Here is a 17,015-nt window from a genome sequence, read left to right as displayed (position 1 = left end):
AATTATTAAGCATAATATCCATTTCTAGTGTTTATGAACTGGGAAACATTTCAAATATCATTACAAACAGAATTTGGCTTTTAAATAAAATGCAACAAAAATATCTAAGAGGAATTACTCATGGATTTTGGACTCAGACCCCTTTGGATTTAAATCCTGTATCTGTTACTTTTAACATGAGTTGGAAGGATCAAGTTATTTAACCTCTTGGGATTTCTGTGTTGTTGTTCTTTAATGCAGTAGTTTGTTTATCTTTTTTTCTTTATTGAAGTATAGTCAGTTTACAATGTTGTGTCAATTTTGGTGTACAGCATAATGTTTTAGTCATATATATATGTGTATATATATATATATATATACATATTCCTTTTCATATTCTTTTCCATCATAGGTTACTACAAGATATTGAATATAGTTGCCTGTGCTATACAGTAGAAACTTATTGTTTATCTATTTTATACACAGTATTTAGTATCTGCAAATCTCGAACTCCCATTTTATTCCTTCCCACCTCCTGGTAACTATAAGTTTGTTTTCTATGTCTGTGAGTCCGTTTCTGTTTTGTAAATAAGTTCATTTGTGTCTTTTTTTCTTTTTCTTTTTAAATTCCACCTACGAGTGATATCATATGGTATTTTTCTTTCTCTTTCTGCTTACTTCACCTAGAATGACAATCTCCAGGTCTATCCATGTTGCAGCAAATGACATTTTTATGGCTGAGTAGTATTCCATTGTATACACATACCACAACTTCTTTACCCAGTCACCTGTTGATGGACATTTAGGTTGTTTCCATGTTTTGGCTATTGTGAGTAGTGCTGCTAGGAACACTGGGGTGCATTATTTTTTTCAAATTGGATTTCTGTTTTCTATCTCTAAAACCTCACTATGCTGTCATAAGAACTACATTACATAAAGAATTTAACCATAGAGTCTGATACCTTGGAAGTGTTCAAGAAATCATATTCCAGCGACCACAGCAATTTAAAAAATTGCTTAACTTCTTCCAATATCTCATCTGAGGCAGACACTAAACGATTCCTTACTTCGAAAACTGGAAATTAAGGGACTGTGTATTTCAGGATAATCTAATAGACTCACTCTGCTGGGAAATCTCTACTTCACAGAAAATGCCAGCCAATAAATGTAAAAGGAATTACAGATTTTAAAAATATAGTTTCATATCCCTAATGTAATTCTTTCCTTAGTCAAGGATTGTTGCTTAGTGCTAAAACCAGCAGGAAAATTGTTGATGAGGAAATGAACATTCACATGATGCCAAGGTAACAATACACAGATTACCTCTTACTGGCAAGAGGGCAAATACAACTGCACATGGCAGGACTGGGTTGTCAGCACATATCATCATCTGCAATGCGTTCTTACCACAATGCTAAACCTGAATCTATTACACCCACAGACTCAACTTCTACTCCACAGGAAATACAAAGGACAGATCAACATGCTCAACTTTATGGGGAAGCAACCAGACAAGTCCAGAAGGCAGCATTTTCTGTAAGATGCCTGGATTTGTCTCTTCAAGTTAAGTTTTGTGAAAAAAGGGGATTGTTCTAGATTAAACAACACTTAAAAGATAGCCAGACATAACATAACGGTCCTGGATTGTGAAAAACTTGCTGAAAAGAATTTTTTTTTTTGAAACTTACATATTGACTAAGTTCTAAATGAGTTAAACAAAATTAATGATTGGAAAAGTCATTAACTGAAAAAAGTAAATTAAAATAATATATAATGAAGTAACCCAGATATCTTAGAGTATATAAACAGATAAATAAACCATGGTACATCCAGGAAATGGAATACCATTCAGTGCTAAAAAGAAATGAGCTATCAAGCCATGACAAGACATGGGGAAACCTTAATGCATATCACTAAGAGAAAGAAGACAATCTGAGAAATCTACATACTATAGGATTCCAACTACGTGACATTCTAGAAAGGGTAAGACTATGGAGATAGTGAAAAAGATCAGTGGTTGCCAGAAGTTGGGAGTAGGAGAAAGAATGAATAGGAGAGACAGATGACTTTTCTAGGGCAGTATATTACAATGATGGATATATGTCATTATACATTTGTCCAAACCCACAGAATATACAAAACCAAGAGTGAACTAGGGTTAACTATGGACTTTGGATACTGATGATGTATCAATGTAGGTTTACCCTTGGTAAAAATTGTACCATTCTGGTGAGTGATGTTGATAATGAGGGAATCTATGCATGTGTGGAGGCAGTGGGTATAAGAATAATCTCTGTACTTTACTCTCAACTTTATTATAAACCTAAAACTGCTCTTTCAAAAAGTCTATTAAAAATATGTAATGTCATTTGGGTAAAAAAGTCTATATAGAAAAACAACCAGAAGGATATATATACTGAGGGGTTAATAGTTAACATCATCTGGGTGAGAGCACGGTGCATTTATTTTATTTTTGTTTCTCTGTATACTGCTTTTGTAATGAGGGTGATTTTAAATTCAAATTCTGTGAAAAAATTTTGTAACAGGTATTGAGCTGGTATTGGCTTAGCTTATTTTGAGTATACATTTAGGAAATTTATCTCTTTAAATTTGTTCAAATATTTTCTTTTTTTTTCCTGTTTTGGTTTTTTTGGGGGGGGGATATAATTAGGTTTGTTCATTTATTTATCTATTTACTTCTTTTTACTGAAGGTAGTGGGGGTTGAACCCAGGACCCTGTGCACGTTAAGCACACACTCTACCAAGCTATACCCTCCCCTCTTCAAGTATTTGCAAGGCTAGTGTCTCAGGCTAGTTTAAGCACAGAATTCCTTTGGTATTCTAGACTACTTTATGTGATTTACAATAATTTTCGAAAACTAATAAAGCTTTAAGAAAGACCTAACAAGTTCAGAGAAACAGAATCGGAATATTACAAGATGTTCTTCCTCACAAACCTGCCTAGTAACAGGGGGACCAATAAACACAATAAACAGCCTCCATGATTCTCTTTGAATGTTATGACTCCAAATGCTTTCTTTTATTACTACAGGTTATTTCATTGAGATGGAAGAATATATAGTTTGAAGAATAATTATAAAGCGAAACACCTCTGATGCTCTCCTCAGAAAAAGTGCTTAGGCAAAGTAAAGTTCTGGAATCCTGGGTCACTGTCCCCTCTCCTCAGTTTTGTCCTTGGTATCAGGGCTTGGAGCACAGCAAGTCAGAGCATGAGTCACAGCACCCCACAGTGACACTATTTCCTGCGTGGATACGGTCTATGGGGCTAGGAAGATGCTCTGGTCTGCCACCCCCAGCCCGACTTGGACTCCATATGTCACACCACTACCTCCTACTGGGACGGAAGTGTCGTGCAAACCCAGTCCAGACTCTGCCTAGCTGTTTCCAGGCCTCCTCCCCAGGAACTGGAGCGTGCCCCGCTCTGGTATGTTCCTTCTGTTCTCAGAAATCCTGCCCCTATAGGCAGATCTCTTATCCACCACCCTCTTCCCCCATTTGCCTGGCTCTTGAGCACTTCTGGAAGCCTCTTTGAATTCCTGCTTGCTGTGCTCATGTAGCTCCACTGGCACTCAGGGACCAGCCACTTCTGTGACTGAAGATACGATGGCTGCGTCATGTCCTTCGGGGGCACAGTGAATAGAAGCCTTGGTGGACTTCTCCTGGGCCAGTCACGGTGGCCAGGTCAGGGTCCCCTGTGCCAGTTCATTTTACTTCTCCCAGCCTGTGAGGCAGAGACCTCAGCATGGGAGTCTCTCTGATTCCTGAATGTGACAGCTTAGTAGCTTCTTACAGCTAAACTCCATCACCTTTATTCAAGCACAAAATACAGTAACCAATATAAACATTATTCTGGACACAAAAGTTATTTTAAGACTTTCCACCAACAATACTGGTATGTGTAGTGTGTGTGTGCTGGTGTTGGTATGTGGAGGAAGTCAGGGGGTAGGTAATTCTATCCATCAATTTAGTAAAGAAAAGTTCATAAGCACCCTTTGCTCTCTGTGAATTCTTTGATACAATATTTACCAGGGGTTCAAAACTGATTGTTCGGGTCAGTAGGAGTCAAGGAGATATGCCAGGTATGAGGTTAGAGTTTTAATCTATGTTGGCCTGCAGAAATAGCACAGAAAATCTCTTAGCAGATCTTATCCTCTGAACTGTTCAGCACGTCTCCTTCCCACATCACACAACATTGGCGATTTAAAAAGCCATCCAAGCAACCATCACTTATGAGGGTTTACTAAACGTCAGCCACTGTTAAGCACTTTGCATGCATTTTCTTATTCTGATAATAACCCTATGCAGCAGCACATCATAAGCTAGGGAGCTTCTGTGATCTGCTCAATATCACAGTATTAGTAAGTGTCAGAGCCAGGATTTGAACCAAAGTTTATGCTCACAACTACTACACAACATAGTAGTGGTGACCACAACTGCTCCTCCACTGTGGGTTTAACCAAGTTTTGAGGTTTGCTCTAACAAATTTAAAATGTAATGCTTTATAGATAACATACTCAATGGTGGGTATGCCTAGCAAAGACCTCCTCCCAAAAGTTCCTTTTTCAAAAGAAGGTATGTTTGTCGGGGAGATACCCTGGGAAAGAGCTTAGAGTGGTCTGTGGAGCTGAAATACCTTCCTGCGAAACAAACCTATGAGTCCTACAGAAAAATGGCTAGTCTATGTCCTGAACCCACCCAGGGGGCAACGGGGTCACAACACATGATCTGGACGCAGCTGGGAGGAGGGGAGGCAGGAGCAGGGGAGGCACGACACAGGAGCTTGGGCACACAACACATCATTCGTTCATTCACTTGATGAGAGAGAATCTACAGAAGGGCAATGAGGATGAGGAGCTGTGAAGAAGAGAAATGGGTTCCAGAAGACAGTGCTAAAAAAGAAATGAGCTATCAAGCCATGACAAGACATGAAGAAACCTTAATGCATATCACTAAGTGAAAGAAGCCAATCTGAGAAGTCTATATACTGTAGGATTCCAACTATGTGACATTCTGGAGGGCAGGGGCAGCTGTCAGCAAGGGCTTAAGCCCAAGTGGTTGTCCAGACTCTTAAGAGGAAATGCACAGTTCACCAGCAAAAGCCAGGGAGTGAGGAAGAGTCACCAGTGAGTTCTTTGATCCTCCTGTCACCAGGCCTGTACGGTGTGAGTGTGAGTCTGACGCAGGGTATGGACTGGAGGAAACAAACAGGAATGAGCCGTCTCCCCCCACTGAAGGGCTTAGTGAAGGGCTAAGAGTCAATGTGGTCACTGAAATGAAGCTGGTAAAGTATAGCACGGCCCTGCCAGGGCTTTAACTGGAACAATCAGTACAAAAGAGTTGGGACTGGGTGTCTGATTGCCTGCGAATCTGAGCAAGGCAGCCTCGACACCAGAAAACTGCAGCTTTGCACAAAACTGCACTGCACGTAGTTGACAGAGGGCTTTATCACCACAGTAAAATCCAGTTACTCCCCTAAACTAGATGGGTAGTTAAATACGGGTCCCTTGCATTCTGGGGAACACTTGTTACGCAGCTGTTTTGGTTTCGGCATAGGGACTATTTTTCTCATCAAATCCAGTGCAGGCATGGGACTAGGTGATTGGATATGAGAATAAGGAGACACTGTTCTCCACGTCCTTCTGTGACAGACACAGACACAGCTGAAGTCTCCCTGGTGTTATGGTGGACGAACACCAGGTAGAGGCGGGAACAATGAACGGAACCATGCTTTCTAGGAGAGACAAGGCGACCTGACCACAGCCTCTGGAGGCTACTCGTGGACTGTAGGAACCAAACAATGTCATTATCATAGGTAAGGACAATTCTCTGGGTTTGCTTTGATCAGCTGGGATCTGTGCAAGTCACTTCAAAAAGGCACGAAGTTAATTTATTACAAATTAGAGCAGAGGGTGATGAAAGCCAGTCCTCTGCTTTACTCGAGACTGAAATGAGACCTGACAGGAGGGACGTGCTCCCTCAGATTTGTACAGAACGACAAGCGCTCGGGCTCTGTGGCAGCAGCTCTTGGAGAGTAGGTACTATGACTCACAGCCTATTCCTTTGCCCAGAATTAAGCTCAGTTGGTACAGCAATGAATGGTGCACCACACTCTGGGCTGCTTTTTAACCACTATCTTAGGCATGTGAAAGAGACGCAACGAACAGTCATAAACAGTCTCAATGGTCATAAACAGTCTTCCAGAAATGTGATATCTGCCATAATGCAAGCTATGTGATTGAGAGAAAGAAGACATTTATTCAGAAATAAACCAGTACAGAGATTCACAGTATGGGAATCAAATTAAGGGGTCTGTAATTTGCAGGAAGTAGAGAATTAAATTAAAAAACACAGTAAGTTAGACAATGCAGTTGGAGCTATATATTACCAGGGAATCAAAACCAGATTTATTTTAATAGTTGTGGCAGCAAAATACCTTCTTCTGGGGGATTCTTTCAATATGATTAGTCATCCTTAATGTCATTATTAAACATTTATTAAATTCCCACTATTTACCAGTCCTTTAATTCAGTACAAAGAATGTAACAAGGAAATAAACAGTCCCTGTCCATCAGGGCATGACACTTCTGACCTCTGCACCTCTCTGTTAATACTGATTACAAAGCTTTGATAAAGACCACTGGATTCCAGCTCTGACGGGGAAGGGAAAGAAGAACTCAAGAAAAAGAGGCTATTTGACCTCAGTCATAAAGAGTAAGAGGCTTGCCAGGCAGGCCAAGGAGAGAAAGGCATGTCATGTGGAAGAAACAACACATATAAAGGCACCGGCGAGAGAAAGTACACATATGAGACTCTGAAAATGTGGCAATTAAATGCAATGTGGGATCCTGGATCAGATCCTAGAACAGAAAAATAACATTACCGGAAAAACCTGTGAGATCCAAGTAAGTTCTGTGTTAACAGTATTGCACCAAGGTTAATTCAGTTTCAATAAATGTGCTATGGTTATATAAGATGTTAACATAAGGAGAAGCTGGGTGAAGGGTATATGGGAATTTTCTGTACTATTTTGCAACTCTTCTGTAAGTCTAAAATATCTTTTAAAAAAACTGTTATCAAAAGTACAGGTATAGTCAGACAACTATATGTAGTTTAGTATGGGTGAAGCATGTGATTTTTTTTCAACACCAAAAAGGCCTTGGGACTACCCTAAACATCTTAAGAAAAACTCAAGGTGTTTCTGATACCTGTCTCTGGTTTAAATTCCCTAGATTCAAGTACTGTCAAAGAGGTGGAACTCACTGGTTTTGAAACCAAGTGTTTAGATATGAGGGGTGAGTGTGAGAAGTCGAGAAAAACCACAGGTTTCTGTTCACAGCAGGAGTGGATGGAGATGGAATAAAGAACTCAGTTTTGGACAAGCTGAGTTGGAGGTGTCCCTGGTGAACCCAAATGAAGATGTCCAGGAGGCTGGTAAACGTTCTGGTCTACAAAGCCAGGCATGGCCATCATCAGCAGAGATGTGGCAAGTTAATAACCTACTGACATGGATGAGATGGTTCCAGAGCACAGAAAGCATAGATGGTGTCCAAGGATTAAGTCCATGGTAATGGCAACATTTAAAGGGAAGATAAGAGAGAAGAGTCCTCCAAGAAGAAGAAGGATGAAGCTCAGGAGAACACTGTCAGGGAGACCAAGGAAGACGGGATTTTCAAGAAGGGTAGTCAGTAGCATCACATGCCACAGGGAGGTCAAGGAAGGAAAGACTGAGAAAGTGTCCAGTGGTGTTAGCCCAGCACGGGCGCTAGTGTCCTCAAGGGAGAGAGCTCATGTGAACTGTGGGAACAGAAGCAGTCTGAGGAACAAATGGAATGGAGTGGCAAGAAGGAGAGACAGTGAGCAAAGACCGGCCTTTCCTATAGGTAGCCGAGATGGGAAGGGAAGAGGCAGGGTGGTTGCTGTCACAATTTGCTTGTTTTTAAAGGAAAAGGCTTGAGCATGTGAAAAACCTGGGAATGCTGCCAGAGAGAGGACACAGCAGCAGGAGCAAGAGAGGACGCTGGGGAGGAGCTAGGTCCCAGGGGAGTCAGGAGGGAGGAAGATCCAGAGGGAAGCAGGTGGAAGTATCAGCCCTGGAGGGAAGGAGTCTCGCCAATCCCGAGACAGGAAGCAGGAAGGAAGGGAAGGATGCAGATAAGTTTGCAGGTGGCAGAGGAGAGAGCACAGGAAGCTAAGGAAGCTCCTGTCTGATGGCTTCTGTTTTCTCTGTTAAGGACATGGGAAGTGGGGGGTTAGGCAGAATGGTAAAATCTTGGAGATGCCTCTTAGGGGGACTGAGAGAGGGAGCTTAGTTTGCCTGCAGTGTGGATGGTTCTGCATCTATATCTATCAGGCTGATGCTAACCTATAACAATGGTCTCATTTCCTCCACTAATAAATGTTCAACTGCCTAAGGAGGAGTATAGGAGGGGTCCACATTGACAGGTTGATCTAGGGCTGGCTTTTTCTTCCTGTGCAGGCACAGCTGAACTAAAGATCAAGGGATATTCTTGGTAAGAAAAAGAAGAAAGCAAAGTTAGAGAGGGTCTATTGGAGGAGAATAAGACTGAAAAACAGGGAAAGTCAGAAAACTGGAAAGATGAAAGGTTGTGGTCAGGGTATAAGGAATTTATGATTTTTTATTAGAAGTGGCTCTGGGTGATTTCATCCATCCACACATCCATCATCCATCCTTCCATCCATCCACCCATCCATGCATGCATCCATATACCCGTCTCTCCGTTATCTATCCTTCTATCCATCTATCCTGCCATCCGTCCAGCATTTATTTAGCACCCACATGGGAGGTCCTGCTGGCTGGAGATGGAGCAAGGCAGAGGGAGAGACCCCAATAAAGCAGAACCCAAATGAAGGTCGCTGGAGTTGAAGTGACCAAGAAACGAGGGAATAGGGCACTGAACAGGTCAATCAGAAGAAGACAACTTTGAACTAGGGGTTAGGCTAACTGTGGGCAAGTAAACAGTTACCCACCACCCCATCTACCCCTCTTCCTCATTGGTCAGCAAAACACACACCGGTAGAAGACAGTAACTAGGATGGGCAGAAATTTGAAGCGCTGTATGGAGTGAGCCTTATGGTAGGCAGGGAAGCTCTTTACAAGAGGATGGAGAATCAGTATCTTTCAAGGCACTGGGGCATTTAGAGACATCAGTCCTCCAGATACTGGACACAAGGCTTCAGAAGATGAGATCTCTCTACCCCAGAGGCCACACAGGAAGCTCTCTCAACAGAGGAGAGCCAGGTTTCAGTTGAGGCAGGGCATTTTAAAAGATTGAAGACGCAGTGGTATTAATTAGTTAAAGTGAGAAGGCTTTCTGCATGTCACATTAATAGCCTTCACTGCTAAAACCAAGTCCTCCTATTAAGTTATCTTAGCCTTTTCTTTATTTTTCTGTTCAGCTTCCGCATTCAGCTTGGCATGCTTTTATGCTAAACTTACCAAGTCACTTACTTTTTCATTTAATTTTGCAGGTCTTTACTATTTAATTTCTCTCACAGTGTGTAACAAAACAAGGATTATGTGAACAATGATCCTATGCCCCAGCTCAGGGTGGACAGATATGTTTCAGGTTTGTCTAAGATCACCTTGATCATGGTTACAGGGGCATCTCTTTCAGAACAGCTGGAGTAGCATGTAGAGCACTCTGGACAGCGAGATGGGTGGCAGACCTATCAGTCTATCTTAATTTTTCATAGTCCTCTCACTTTCTCATTTTACTTATAAATACAAACACACTGTACCGAAGGATAAGTGGAGAGCCACCCAGTCTGAAAAATCTACCTCAAAGATGGTAAGCAGGGAAGAATGGACTTCTACAGACCAGGGGGGAACTGGGATATAGCATAAGAAACTGAAAAGTTATAAGGAAAAAATACGAACACAGAGAGCTCATAAACAAAGTTTCAGATAGCAAAAGTGAAATAAACAAACTGACAAAAGACTTGTAATCTAGACATTCAATTAATCCTTCTCCAACTAGAAAAATGATCACCCCCTATTTGGCTGATTTCTTACTGACCCTTCTCTTGCTGAGATGCAATAAATTCCACTATAAGGAATCAGATTATCTACTAAGCAAAACCCCAGCCTGGCTGGGTTGGGCCACTTGAGCCACAGTGGTGTTAATCAGTAACAATGAATTTGCAAAACTCCCATTTCTTTAAAGGTAGACTGTATTATTACTTGTTTATTTATACATATATACTAGATCTGAAGGTATCTTAGAATGCACTTCCAAGAACTAAAAATCCATCCCTGGAATAAGTCAGAATGGAGACTTGAGTGCGCAGCTATTAACTAACTGCCTATCCTCCTTTTTTGGATTCTCACATTATTTTCCTTAAGAGACCTGACTTCTGGAAAACGAATTCTCTTACAATCGTTATTTCCATCTCTTTTCTTAATTTGCTTTCCAGCAGGTGTCTGACCAGAGGTAGCCAAAATACCCCTACAAAATTAAGGAAGACAACAATCCTACCAGAACACAGCAAAATAAAAAAACTTAGTTAGATTAAATACTGTTACAGCAAGTTAGCAATTCCAAAGACAGGTTTTGGACTTAGCCCATCAGCGCCTGGGAGATATTCCTGATGCTCTGAGAGCTGAAAAGGAACCCTGGAAGCACCAAATCTCTAATGATGACTAATCAAGTCCTTTCACTTTCCTTTCTAAAGCTACAGTGTTCAGATTTTGGTAGATTTCAGAGTTTATTTCCATTGAACATCACTCCAAACATGTTATAAATCATGTAAAGTTGAAAATGACTGTAAAAGAGGCCTTTGCCCTTAGGATTCTTTAGCTCCTGCCCTAAAGGATGAATCCAGGTCCTTGTCAGACTATTAACAGTTAACACCTCTGCGAGAACAATTTCCTTAAAACACACTTGGAAGAGGAGTCCAGCTATTGTCACAAAGGAAAACTATCTCTTTCATAAATTTTAGGCCCAAATTAAGCTATTAAATAGTCTTCAACACAGCAATTTTTTTTTTCTTAGCTCACTGCAGGACTGAGTCTTTTAAATTAATACCTTCCATCCAGGAAAAAACTGTAATTTGAACAGACACATGCACCCCAATGTTCACAGCAGCACTATTTACAATAGTCAGGACATGGAAACAACCTAAATCTCCATCAACAGATGACTAGATAAAGAAGATGTTGTATATTTACACACACACACACACACACACACACACACACACACACACACACAATGGAATATTACTCAGCCATAAAAAGTGAAACAATGCCATTTGCAGCAACATGGATGGACCTAGAGGTTATCATATTAACCGAAGTAAGGCAGACACAGAAAGAAAAATAACAATCATAAGATATCACTTATATGTGGAATCTAAAAAAAAGTAAGATACAAATCTTATTTACAAATCAAAAATAGACTCATGGACATAGAAAACAAACTATGCGTACCAAAGGGGAAAGGTGGTTGGAGGGATAAATTAGGCATTTGGGATTAACAGATACACATTACTATATACAAAATAGATAAACAACAAGGACCTACCGTATAGCACAGGGAACTAGACTCAATTTCTTATAATAAGCTATAATGGAAAATAATCTGAAAAAAATACATATATACATGTGTATGTATGCATATGCATAACTGAATCACTTTGCTGTACACCTGAAACTAACATTGTAAATCAACAACACTTCAATAAAAACTAAAATTAAAACAAAACCAAAAAACTAATACCTTCCATGAGGAGCAAGTAGATTTTAACTCTAAATATCCTACTATGAACCATAGTTATTCTCTATGTCATAGCTACAAGAAAGTGTTGAAGACACTTTCTAAAAATCATTTTTTCCCCATCTCTCATCAACCTTAGGATTCACAGACAGTACCTGCCAATGAATGTTACGGACTATGGTTTATAAAGATCTGAGGCAAATACTGTATCTTTAAAACCCTCCCATAAACATTACTGTCAAGATTTTACAACAGAAGAATGGCCTTTAGTTAGATGAATCTCCAGAATTAAATGGGATAAAACAAAGCTAAGTCTAACTTTCTGTCTCTTCTGATTTTCATTTTTTCAAAATGAAGATTTTAATGTTCTAAAATGACACTTGCCCACTGATACAAACTTTAAGAAATGTAAGAATGAAAATAAAGTTATTGTTAATATTTTAGGATATCCTTCCAAGCATCGCTACACACATATATACATGTGGAACTGTAGTTAAACAATTTTATAAAATGGTATTATACTAATGCATGCATCTATAAAGTGCTGTTTATCAATATATCATAAATATTTTTCTATACACATAAAAATTTCTACCAAACATTATTTCAATAAATATGTATTATTTCACTCATTGTATGGATATAATTAACTCATATATATAACAAGGCCTTTTTTAAAAAAAGAGAATGTGGAATTTATTAAATATTGAATATAAAAATAAATAGGGACTGAGAGAGCTCCCTTCATTTCTCTCTAGGCTTTCCCACCCAAATACCCATTTATTTAGATAACTTTCAAATTTTCCATATTTTAAGGAATCTGCAATGATCATCCTTGGCTTATCTTTTTGCTCACCTTGTCTGATTATCTTCTCCCAATAAACACCAAGATGTAGAATGGCTGAGCCATAAATGAAATTATCTGTGTGTTGCCAAACTGTCCTCCAGAAAGACAATACCATTCACATTTCCTCTATGAATGGAAGAGAGTGTTCATTTTTCCTTTAACCTTACTTTCCAGTTCTGGATTTTAAAAATCTTTTCCAATCTCATATGTCGAAAGAGTTCCCTTTCCGTAAATTATGGTTATGATTATGCAATTGAACAGTCTTTGACTATCAAAATTATAATTGCAAAGATTACGCATGGAATGGAATATGGGTTGATATTGGGAGATCACATGTTATTCTGATGTTAACCAATAAAAAGCAACATATAATCTAGCAAAAAAAAGATTTCCCATTCTTTAACTTTCATTTCTTTGGCTATTCACATATTTATGTTATATATTTGCATTTCTTATTTTTGAATAGCTTATTTGTAGTGTTTATCAAACTTTCATTTTTTACTGTTCTGTGATAACTCTTGGCAAATTGGGAATAGTCCCCTTTATAAGCCATGTTGCAACCATGTTTCAGTTTACTGCATGTCTTTCAGCTTTGATTAGGATGGTTTTATCAATAAAGAGGTTTTAAACTTTATGCAGCCAAACTTAACACATTTTTTTTGTGCTTGGTTTCCAACATTTGAGAGACATCATTAGAAAGGCCTTCCTTACCTGAATTTTCTAAAGATGCTCACTCATATTATTTAGGCTTTTATGGTCTTATTTCTTACATTTAATCTAGAATTTGTTTTGATCTAAGAAGCAAGGGAGGTATCCGGTTCTTTATTTTTTCCCCCAACACCCACTGTGGTCATCTCAACATCACTGATTAAATGGGCTATTTTTTTACCCAATAACTTGAAATCCACTCCTCCCTTTATCTTTCTTTGTTTTTTTGGCTCTCTTTAAAAAAAAAAAAAATTCAAAGCTGCAATCATCAGCAGACTGTACACCTTCCTGTCAAGCATTATGCTCATAATATGGTTTTATAATCATAAACTGCAAGTAGCCTTAAGTTGACACTGAATTTCCTGGCTCAGAACTACAAAGGAAAAAAAAAAACAACACAGCATCAATCAGACAAAAAACAAAGGATATTATGCTTGGCAGGTATTCCATATCTCTTTAAGCAACACTGAATAACCCTAATTATAAGACAACTCAGCTACTTCAGGTCCTTCTGTGGAACTAACGGTTCCTGATGGGTCCATACAATGTAGATCTGCCCCAGATCAATGATTTAGAGGTAACATCGTCAGCCTCCTTTGTGGTGGACGAAGATCATGGACAATGCCTGTCCTTTAAATTTTTCAAGCTCAAATACATTTTTTTATGCTTTAAGGATGAGAATTCTGGGCACTCAGTGAAAATTTGGACAAGGGCTTGAGATGATTCAAAGCTCTACTTTTGAGAAAAGTTTTGGTTCTGCCAGAGGCACCCAGACAGGCTCCTGGTAATGGAGGAGAATGGTTCTCTGGCTGGGAATCAAGACCAGTTGGGCTCCTAAATGCTCACCTGGAGAAGCAAACTCTGCTGCCTGTCCTGCCGGCATTTTAAGCCTATGGGTGTCTCTAAGCAGCAACTAAGAGCCTTAGTATTATTGACACTCATTTAGAGGACTCAACGCAGACTTGACTGGAGACTTAGCACCTGACCAAAAAAACACCCTCCGACCCACAGGTGAGAGAAACCGCATGTGAAACGTAGTAAGGAAGTGACTTATTCTTCTCAGTATGATTAGGAAGCTAAGTATCTTAGCCCTGCCTTTTCTGTGTGAAGATTTAATGCTATACACAGAGGCAAGACCATAAACAATCATATCAAGTACCACTTATGTCTTTTGGAAAACTGGAGCTGAAGACATTGCCTGTCATATTACCCATCTCACATGAGGGGTCTCAGACCTAAGGGTGAGATAAGCAGATTATCTTGGGTGTCTAGTACATTTAGCTCCTCTGTTGGCTGCAGTAGTTACTCTGCTTTAAAATATTTCTTTCTTGGTATTTTAAAACTAAGCTCCTTTAAGTCACCTTTGAAGTCGAGAGAACGTACATACCACAAACGGAAGGGCTTTAACTGTTTTGTTTGCCACTGCATTCCCAGTCACTAGGACAGTGCCTGCCCTGTAGTCTGTGGTCAATGAGTTGAACGAACAACCAGAAAATCAATGATTAAAGAAATATACACATCCATGCATATACAAACTTAAATTCACCAGATGTCTTGTGTATGAACACTCATTCCATTGGCAATAGTTCAAAGGTAAAGAAAGTTTTGGTTTGTAATCTCCTTCATTCATTCAGTACATCTACACTGCATGTCTGCCACATGCCAGAACCCCTCTGACACACTTATTGCTCTTGAGGGGCTCACAGATCTACGGGACTAAGCCAACGGATCACCAGACAATTATGGGACAATGTAATGAGGACGATGGTAAGAATGTGTGCAGATATCCAAGGAACTCTGGGAAGGAAGGCACTTAGCTGGCTGGGATACAGGGAACAGGGGCTGGGGAATGGGCACCATTCTCCTGAGTAAAGGTTCTGGCCCCAGTGAGCCTCTGAGGATGAGAAGGCATCAGCTACGGGGAGGCAGGGGAAGGCATGACTCCAGGAGGGCCAGATGGAGCAGGGGGAACCAGCAGGCAGGAGAGAAGGGAGTAGAAAGAGCTGGATGTGGCTAAGGCATCAAATAAAGGAACAGAAGTGGTGAGAGGTAAAGCAATAAGGAAGAGGGAGCCTGACATGCCTTGAGAAGTCTGCAATTTTTCCTTTTAGCAATGGTGAGCTTTTCAATGGGTTTAAGTGGGGAAGGGGCCTGGTGAGATCTGCAGCTTAAATGGGTCACCCTAATGGCTAGGTGGGAAATGGACTGGAGGGACATGAGCTCCAGGTCCGCAGAACTAGTTAGCCAGAGGGAGAGCTGGCAAGAGCCTGGAATAGTATGTGGCTACAGAAATGGAGAAGTGCAAAGGAGAAATATTTTGGAGAAAATTCCCTATCTCGTAGTTGCTAGTTTCTTCTTTCTATACTTCATTACTACTACTATTCTCAGATAACTTCTAAGGGTCTCTTGTTACATGAATTTTCTTTTTATTGCCTACTACAGTATACTTGATTCAAATGTTTTTATGACATTTCTAGATGCAAAAACCAGAAAGTAACCACCACTGAAGTTGTCATGACAAAGCCCAGCCATTTGTCTCCTTGCTGAGTGAGGGCAGCAGACAAGAAAACTATAAAGCTGACCTTGCTAAATTTGCTTCTGGGGGTATACAGATCTTCAGATAAGAAAGCAGGTATTAGGAATATTTAAAAACTTATTTATAAGGTTTATCTAATCCTTTCACAGCAACAGAAAGGACCTTAAGGTCACCATACAGATTTCTCTAATACCTACACTTAAATTAAGATACAAAAACAAATCATCTTTAAAATATGTGTTAGAATATGACAGAATATAGAGACAAAACTCTCAAAAAGACACACTCCCTGACAGCAATCATCCAAAAAAGTATCTTCTCAGTCATTTTGTTCTACTTTTCTAGAGGGAGGATAAGATAGTAAGTTAACAGTCTCCTAAGGCAATAGAAATAAAAGCAAAAATAAACAAATGATACCTAATTAAACTTAGAAGTTTTTGCACAGCAAAGGAAAACATAAACAAAACAAGAAGACAACCTACAAACTGGGAGAAAGTATTTGCAAACAATGCGACTGACAAAGGATTAATTTCCAAAATACACAAACAGCTCATATGACTTACTAACAAAAAGACAAACAACCTAATCAAAAAATGGGCAGAAGACCTAAAGAGACGTTTCTCCAAAGACGACATACAGATGGCCAATAGGCACGTGAAAAGATGTTCAACACTGTTAATTATCAGAGAAAGGCAAATCAAAACTACAATGAGGCATGACCTCATACCAATCAGAATGGCCATCATTAAAAAGTGTAAAAATAATAAATGCTGGAGAGGGTGTGGAGAAAAGGGAACCCTCGTACTCTGTTTGTGGGAATGTAAACTGGTGTATCCACTATAGAGAACAGTATGGAGGTTCCTTAAAAAACTAAAAAGAGTTACCATATGATCCAGCAATCCCACTCCTGGGCATATATCCAGAAAAGATAAAAACTCTAATTTGAAAAGACACATGCACTCCAATGTTTACAGCAACACTATTTACAACAGCCAAGACATGGAAGCAACCTAAGTGTCCATCAACAGATGAACAGGTAAAGAAGATGTCCTATATATATACAATGGAATATTATTCAGCCACAAAAAGAATGAAATATTGCCATTTACAGAAACATGGAGGGACCTAGAGATTATCATATTAAGTGAAGTAGGTCAGAGAAAGACAAATATTATATAGTACCACTTAT

General features: G+C 39.5%; 1 protein-coding gene across 3 annotated transcripts in view; it reads right to left on the bottom strand.

Annotated features, from left to right (window-relative positions):
- The window catches only part of DOCK4 (dedicator of cytokinesis 4), a 405,833-nt gene that overhangs the window by 128,632 nt on the left and 260,186 nt on the right, over positions 1-17,015 (bottom strand). The window lies entirely within an intron of this gene.

This window comes from Camelus dromedarius, chromosome 7 (genome assembly GCF_036321535.1).
Source record: "Camelus dromedarius isolate mCamDro1 chromosome 7, mCamDro1.pat, whole genome shotgun sequence".
Lineage (NCBI taxonomy): Eukaryota > Metazoa > Chordata > Mammalia > Artiodactyla > Camelidae > Camelus > Camelus dromedarius.
Note: the sequence above shows the minus strand (reverse complement) of the source record. Positions and strands in the feature narration are given on the sequence as shown.